This window comes from Acyrthosiphon pisum, chromosome A1 (assembly GCF_005508785.2).
Source record: "Acyrthosiphon pisum isolate AL4f chromosome A1, pea_aphid_22Mar2018_4r6ur, whole genome shotgun sequence".
Classification (NCBI taxonomy): Eukaryota; Metazoa; Arthropoda; class Insecta; order Hemiptera; family Aphididae; genus Acyrthosiphon; species Acyrthosiphon pisum.
The window spans coordinates 70224662-70233454 of record NC_042494.1 but is presented as its reverse complement, the minus strand read 5'-3'; the positions used below and the strand labels follow the sequence as shown (position 1 = coordinate 70233454).

Genomic DNA, 8793 nt, shown 5'->3' with positions numbered 1-8793 from the left:
CCAAACGCATCCACTAAGACGGCGCTAGTAATGCTAAAAGGAAAATATCTCTCCGAACTCCGCCTGTTGAACTACATTTCGTGGTCGACCCCTCACACCCTCCAACCTTGTCGTGCTCAGTCTTGTATATCTTAGTCCGTGCTTTTTACTCCGGCCTTTGGACATGTAGATAATATTATCTGTGATGCTTTTATTTCTATACTTTATCTATACTAACATCTTATCCTTGCAAATAATCTTGACTGATTGTTGTGGCACAGATAAGGAGGCCAAACTCTACCTCAAAAAACGTCCCGTAAAACATAGGCCATAGCACACTAATTTCTCCACCAGTCTGAGTGGCGGTCAAATCCTAGGCTAGCTCGGAGTATAATTACCCGTATTAGATAGGGACATACTTAACTTTACTACCTTTAAAAAATTATTATTAAAAAACTAAAATCGTATTTATATTATAATTCACCATCGTATTCAGTGTAAATTTATCTTTAAGAATAAATGACAAAAATAATATTAATGTTCTATATTTACGTAATTAATGTTCATATAAATAGTAAAAATAGGTAAACTGTTTCGTTTACTTGATAATTTTACATAATTATTATTATTATTTACTACAGTTTGGATACATTCCTGTTTTTTGTTTTTTCCTTACTAGGCATAGTATCTTTACAATTGGCTCTTTTTACAATAAAATATATGCGCACTATCAGGGCCGGACTGGGTCAAAAATGTCTACCGGGAAAATAAAAAAATCGGCCCACTTAGGTATACTTATAAAAACAACCCAAAAAATATATAGTATTTTATACAAAATGATTGTAGGTATATTATTTTGAGAAATTGAACACTTAATATTATTAAAAATTAAAAAAATTAAAAATTTGTTAGTACAAATAAATGTTATCATTTTTATTTAAAATACATATGTTTGGACTTCAGAATACACATTAATACATATTAAGCAATTTGTTAAGGTTTGAGCTCCTTTGCAAATTTTGTACACCGAGGCACCGAGCACATTATTATACCTTAGTTCAGCCACTACGGCAGCATCGGAATAGGTGGGAGTTTGTGTGTTGATAATCAGAGGCGGTTTGACATTTTTCAGTTGGTGGTTCAAGAATAGTTTATACTTTATAGTTAATATCACCCACCCACCTACCAAAAGTTATATTTGGTACAAAAACTTACCTAAAAATGTTACTTCTAATTGTATCAAAAAAAACGCGTACACACTCAGTTGCTGCACAGCAATCAACAACCACTGTTAAATTCAAATATTTTGCGCTACACCATATAGGTATGATACATATTGTATTGCATTTTTCTATTCATTTTGTATTAATGAGCGTAATCTTTTACAAATCATATTGCATTAATAATGCACCATCATAATAGCTTGTTTGTTACAAACATCATTTGTAGGTACACACACTTAGACTTAATACTTATACATAAAAGAAAATTGATTGAGCTTTGACACATCAGTTGTTGAATTCAGTATAAGTGAATATATTATATTATTTCAGCCAATTTCACATTACAGAGTAGTTCAGTGATAATGATATTATTATAATAATTTTCTAGTAGGTTGTTATTTTCGAATAACAAAATAATGTCACATTTTCTCATACTTTATGGGACTATTTTTAGATTCTGAGTGGAGTGATTATGTAACGATTGTCGTTATCGATATCGTATATTACTCCCTACGTTGAGCACGGCTAATATGCTGAGTGTTAGTAATGGCAAATGTGTATATATGTGTGAAATATATATTAAGCTGACTCGATGTTTAGCTCGCGTTTTGTTAATAACCGACCGAGACTCCTGGTGGAAAGTAGTTAAGTAGTCGATGGAGGTGTCTATGGTCGGTAGTCGATTTGATGGTCGGGAATAAAGAGGATTATTATTATTTTTCAAATTTTTCAATTTTTCAATTTTTTAAATAGATAGGAGCTTTGTATTAAATTTTCAAGCTTTTTTACCCAACAAAAAAAGTTTTATTGACATTCATAGAAAAAAAACAAAAAAAGTTGGAAACTGAGTATATCAGTAAACAGCTCAAAATATTATATTTTGAAAATGTTTTCATGTATAGAAAAGGCTAATATGAACATTCAGTGAAAATTTCATCTATTTACGATCATTTGTTTTAGAGTTATACCAAAAGCCAAAATCGATTTTGTGAAATTTCCCGTTTTACCTTAATTTTTATTTTGTTTTTCTGGAAGCTTTTGAAAACTATTGGGAATTTTAAATTTTTACCTCCCAAAAGTACCAACTAGATTCACTTTCCCATCGAACAAGATACTGAAGTTGAAAATCGAAGCATTATTTCGACTACTAATCGTGTAAGCAGATGCAACGAATGTCGTCATAGACATCGTACATTACTCTCTACGTTGAGTACGGCTAATATGCTGAGTGTTAGTAATGGCAAATGTGTATATATGTATGAAATATATATTATGCTGACGTGATGTTTAGCTCGCGTCGTGTTAATAACCGACTGGGACTCCTGGTGGTAAATAGTTAAGTAGTCGATGAAAACAGTCAAGAGTCAATAGTCATAGTCGATGGAGGCAGTCTATGGTCGGCTGCAGTTGATAGTTGTCTATGACAGTCTATATGGTCGAGGGCGATAATCAATAGTCAGAGTGGATGGTCGAAGTCAACGGCTGACAACGACTTGAAGAGGACCCGCTGACGACCAGCTCAACCCACATCGGATATCGGGACCCACGACATACCATTGCCCGATCGGTAACCCTCAGTTATAAATTATAAGTATACCTAATACATATTATTATTTGATGTTCGATACTTCGATATACTATAAGATTCGATGTTTTAGTAATAATAATACATTAATATTTAATAACAGATTCATGTATATATATATACGTGGAGTACTTTGCTTCACATAAGGTATAACCTTGATCCCTAGTGATAATATCACACACCGAGGTCGAGTCTCCGACTTCCGAGACCTCGTTAATATAAGCAAAACGACACCTAAAGAGTGGTAAGAGCGATAGGTGAAGAGGAGACGTTACAGTGATAAATGTATTGATTTTACAATGATGTGTGCGTGTTTTTTTTTTAAATTTTTTTTGTGTCTGTTAATACCTTTTGGGACAGTAAAAGTGCTTAGATTTTGTTCAACAGTATCTTTTTTTATAGGAAAGTGAATCTAGTTAGGGGGGTCAAAAGTAAAAATTTCTTAATTTAAATAAAGGAAAAACGAGAATTTGTACGCAAAATCGGTTTTCGACAAAGTCGATTTTGGTCTTGCAGTAACTCTAAAACAAATTACCGTACCTAAATACATGAAATTTTGAATGAATATTTATATTAGCATTTCTTATACACCATAATATTTTCAAAATATTTTGACTTATTTTGAATTGTTTACGGACATTTTCAGTTTCCAATTTTTTTAGTTTTTTATTCTATAAATATCAATAAAATTTTATTTTTCGGGTAAAAAAGCTAGAAAATTTAATAGAAGGCTCCTAAAATATTTTTTTCAAAGACAAATGAAAAATATTAAAAATCCATACTCACAATTTTTTTTTATAAGCATTTAAAATTCAAATATTGACAAAATACGTAAAATACGAAAATGTGCAAAATATTTTGAGTAAGAAATTCCTAAACATTTTTCTTTTTAAATCTAAGGTTTTAAAAAGTAATTCAACATTTATCATAAGTTTTCTGACCTTTATAAAAAAAAATGTCTACAAGTATGTCAAATTAAATTTTTATGAGCGTTTGAAGTTCATATTATTACCTACAACATTTGATATTCACTCGATTTCTGATGAAACGATTTTCTTATTTTATTGTAATTAAAAAACGAAAGACTGTAGATACTTGAAAATTTCACTGAACATTTATATTAGCATTTTCTATACACCATACAATTTTGAAAAAAATTTGACTCTTTTTGAGCTCTTTACGGACTTTGTCAGTTTTCAATTTTTTTAGTTTTTTTTCTATGAATATCAATAAAATTGTATTATTGTTGGGTAAAAAAGCGTGAAATTTTAATACAAGGCTCCTGTTACAATAGTAGTTGAAAAATATTAAAAATACATAGGCACAATTTTTTCATAAAAATTTAAAGTTCAAGTTTTGACAAAATTTATCACATTTAAAATTTAATAATAATTTTGTAGTTAAAAATTTATGAAATGTTCAACTTTTATAGCAAAGGATTGAAAATTTAAAACAAGGTTCCACGTAAATAGATTATATATAAATTAATTTATTCACAATATTATCAAATATACTTGTTAATATCATAGGCTGACTGACCGTTTTCGCTCAGAATCGTTTTTCTTTTACAATAATATTCAGTGGCGTGGTGAACGGTAATTTCAGAGGCAATTGCCTCTGAGATTTTTCTTAAATAGAGGGGTGGTTGGTAGCCGGTGGATCCCCTAGTAACTGTAATATGATATACTCAATATGAAGTCAATAACGATCTGAAGTATAATTAGTTATATTATATATTAATACATTATTATGCGTTAGGACTTGGGATATGTGTAACTTGCCTCTGGAAAATTCTGAGTTCACCATGCTACTGATGATATTATATCATTAAATTCAAATTTAACACCATCCATTACAGTGACCCACTTGTAACCTACTGTACAGCAGAATGACATCCACTTACCCACCTTTTTTCATATTTATTTTGAGGAATTTCCTTAATCCTAAATAGTTGACTAATACAATCGCATTAAAAAATGGGTTTATATCTGTTGACAAGATGAGTACAGCGGCCCACCGGGAAACTCCCGGTATCCCGCTTACCCAGTCTGGCTCTGTGCATTATTAAAAAAAACGTACATATGGCTTTAGACAATTCTTCCTTCTGATCAACACAACCGACTAATGGGATTATATCACCTTGTTCAATCATTGACGTAATAGTTAATAAAATATCAATATTAAGTTCTTCATTTTTCATTGTTTCTAGTGTCGATTTTCTTAAGTATGAATTAATCTAAATAGATTATTAAATGAATGTATCAAGTGGCCCTTAGGTCGCATATGTCTATAAACTGTCTCTAGATAAAGAGGAACAATCATTTCTTAAACTAGAAAGACATATTTAAGTTTTCAGGTATCATAAATATGAATCTACCACTAGAAAATATTAAATAATATGCACCAGTATAATACATTTCTTGTCTTTATAAATAATTAAAATTAATGGGGCTGGAGCGTAATCAATTCTAAGGAGTAAAAACTAGGCATTTATATTTCTGTTTATCTGGGTTTTAAGAATGTGTTGAAAGTAAATGAACACGAGTGTGTGTAATTCGTAGTACTGCAGATCACGTTTTATAGGGACATCATAGTGACCGGGATGTACGTCTGTCATTTTACCTACGCGTATACAGTATACACATGTCATATATTCATATTATGTTTTTTCAAAAAATACTGTCAGTGACTTCAATCACTACGCTCAGTAGGATGTTCTGATTTAAATTCTGAAAGCAGATTTGAATTCTCCTCTAAATTTACTATGCTTTAACTGTCGTACATTTTTAATATTCTATATCAATGTATTTAAATTTGAATTATGAATATGATCTATTTTTACTCTTTTCGTTAGTAAATTTTTAAGTAAAAAAAATAAATAAAAATCAGAAAGTTGAAATTGTCTAAGCATAGATACTTTAATGACAAATTCAAATCTGTTTTCAAAATATTAATATCGGAACATTATATTGGGCGTAGTGATTGAAGTCGTGAGCTATGTTTTCGACCTAAAATGAATCACACTCCCTTAATAATAAAATTTATGACGTAAATACAAAATATTAATATTTTTTTTTGTAATTTAATCTTAAAGATAAATTTGCGCTGAATACGATGATGTCATTATAATTTAAATATGATTTTTATTTTTTTAGTTAATAATAATAATAATAATTGTGTATAATAATATTATGTTAACGTAATAGTTTACCTATTTTTACTATTAAGAGGCTGTCAGAGCACTATTTGTTTTCTCTCTCTGGCTCACACGCAACATAGACAAAATTCATTTACGCAAAATCAGTTTTTCTATGTGTTTAAGTAATCTTAGAGTAATGTACTAATGTCACCCATGACAAAAAAGTTACAGAATAATACTTTTGAGGGAATGACATATCGATTTGTCTAAATATTGTCTCAAAACAATTTAAATATCATTAAAATGTACAACATTTTTTTATTTATTTTGAAAGTCGAATACAAAGTCAAATAATAATAAAATATAAAATCGATATGTCATTCCCTCAAAAATGTTATTCTCTATCTTTTTTGTAATAGGTGACTTTACTCTAAGATTACTTAACACGTTGACGGGCAGTAACCGCTATAACAGTCATCCTGATTCAAGTAGTAATATGACCATGACTGGTATAGCAGTTATATATAAAAAGTCGTAAAATGGCATGACTGCTAGAGCAGTTGCGTTTCTTGTGGCTTCGCCACAATGGACATTATCTAGTGTCCTATTGTGACTTACTAACAATTTGGGCAAAAAAAAAATCAAATATTCTAAAAATTATATAAAAATCTATGGATTATGCCCAATCAGAGTGACTACCCAATTAGAGTAATTTGCATAACTGCATTAGCAGTCATGTCCGTTAATGTGTTAAACGCATAGAAAAAATGATTTTGCGTAAATTCGTTTTGTCTATGTTGCGCGTGGGCCAGAGAGAGAAAACGAATAGTGCGCTGACATCCTCTTAAAATGTGCATTTATTACGTAAATATGGAACATTAATATTAGTTTTGTAATTTATTCTTAAAGATAAATTTTCGTTGAATACGATGGTATAATTATAATTGAATTATGATTTCTATTTTTTTAATTATAATTTGTTAAAGGTAATAAAGTCGAGTATGTCCCTATGTAATACAGGTTAATTATACACCGACCCAGCCTCGGATTTGACCGCCACGCAGACTGGTGGAGAAATTAGAACCAATTTTTGTGCAAGCGGCCGGCAGAGTTTGCCCTCCTTATCTCTAGGCTTCATGGTTATCATCACGATTTAAGATAGTACTATCTTAAATCGTGGTTATCATATTATATTATCTACGTAAATGATATAGATAAACCGGCATGCGTTATAATATTATCACTCATCACGAGTATTTAATTTTAATTTCATTATCATGAAAAATGGATTTTCTACTTAGTACTTAGTACCTTTACAGATTGAGCCAAATTAACTAATATTCATCTATTGCCATGGAAATGATTATAAAAATCGCTTCCAAATCGATGAGATGGACATCGTTTCACGTTTGACATCCATCATCATGACGTCCAATAACAAATCTTCGTTCATTTTTCAAATCGAGTGAGTTTGATTTACAATATATAGCATAAAAACGCATTTTATATTGGGTAAAGGTTTAAAAATGTTGGAAACCACTCAAATGGATGCGTTAAATTCAATGATATAATATCATACATAATAACTGCAACATAATTTGCAAATTTTTATAATTTTGATGAATTTTGTCAATATTTTAACTTTTAATGCTTATATAAAAAATCATGCCTGCGTAGCTTTAATATTTTTGAATAGCTAGTATTTCAAGTAATAATTTATAAGAAACCTTGTATTTATTACAATTCCAAGCTATTTGACCAGGCCAAAATTTTTTTATGGATTATAATAGAAAAAATTATAAATTATTGCATACGAAAAATGGTTCTGTGCGTGTCATACATTCACACAGTGGTCTACACAGGAGTTTTTAATAGGAGGGGTTTTATAAAAAAATTATGTGTATATATACATCAAAATATATTTTTAATTTTATTCATCTATACATAGTATAGATAAATTTTATAGTCAAATAAGGGACACCCTAATACATACAGTAAAAAATACCAAGGTGGGTTGAACATCCAACCATCACCTCCACGTGTAAGTATGCCCATACTTGTATAAATAATCAAATTTAATAATTGAAACAATTTTTTTCGAAAATAACTCATGCCTTTAACTAGCGTTACTTCCTGTTAAACTTTTTTTTATTACAAGTAAAAAAATGTATGAAGAATCTACAATTAAATTTTCAAATGTTCGTTATGAAAAGAAAATTTTTTATGAATTTCTGAAAAATAATTTACGCATTTTCGAGATTTCGAAGAATTTTGTCAACATCTTAATTTAAAATAACTATAAAAAATAATCATAATATTTTGAACATTTTACTATGTGTAAAAAATGCTAATGTTAACATTTGGTGAAAATATCAAGTGTCTATGGCTATTCTTATTTAATTACAACAATATAATATTATCATCATACTATGGAAATTCGTTAATTTACCTGTAGACGGTGAATATCCATTATCCAATATATAATATATTTTAATTTCAAACGCTCAAAAATTAATATTAGTTTCCGGTAAACTTTTTTTGGTTAAAAGTAGACAAACTTGTGGGAATCTTCTTTCAAATGTACAATTAATGTTAACTATAAAAAAAATTATGAATTTCTCAGTAAAAAATTCTAACTCTAGACAATCATAAAAAATGTCTGTGGATTTACACTCAACTTTTTTTTTTTTTTTAATTTCACTATTGACAACTTATTTGGTATACATAAACTTGTATTTCATTTTCAAGTTCATTAATCGAGTGAAAAATTATTTATCGAGAATAATTATTGATAAAAAAACTTACGACGAGTCTAATATTTACTTGTCAAGCTTCCTTTAAAATACTATTAGTTTAAAAATAAACTA

General features: G+C 29.3%; 1 protein-coding gene across 7 annotated transcripts in view; it reads left to right on the top strand.

Moving 5' to 3' along the window:
- The window catches only part of LOC100163610 (acetyl-coenzyme A transporter 1), a 19569-nt gene that overhangs the window by 2782 nt on the left and 7994 nt on the right, over window positions 1-8793 (top strand). For 3 of the 7 annotated variants that reach the window (XM_029487445.1, XM_029487443.1, XM_029487442.1), the window contains exon 1: window positions 7176-7391. The exons of 1 other annotated variant lie outside the window; for it this stretch is intronic. The gene's annotated coding sequence lies outside the window, so the exon portion shown is untranslated. Of the gene's footprint in view, window positions 1-2549; window positions 2770-7175; window positions 7392-8793 lie in introns of those variants that run through there. 3 more of the 7 variants (XM_008184936.3, XM_001945365.5, XM_029487446.1) reach the window with 3 other exon arrangements.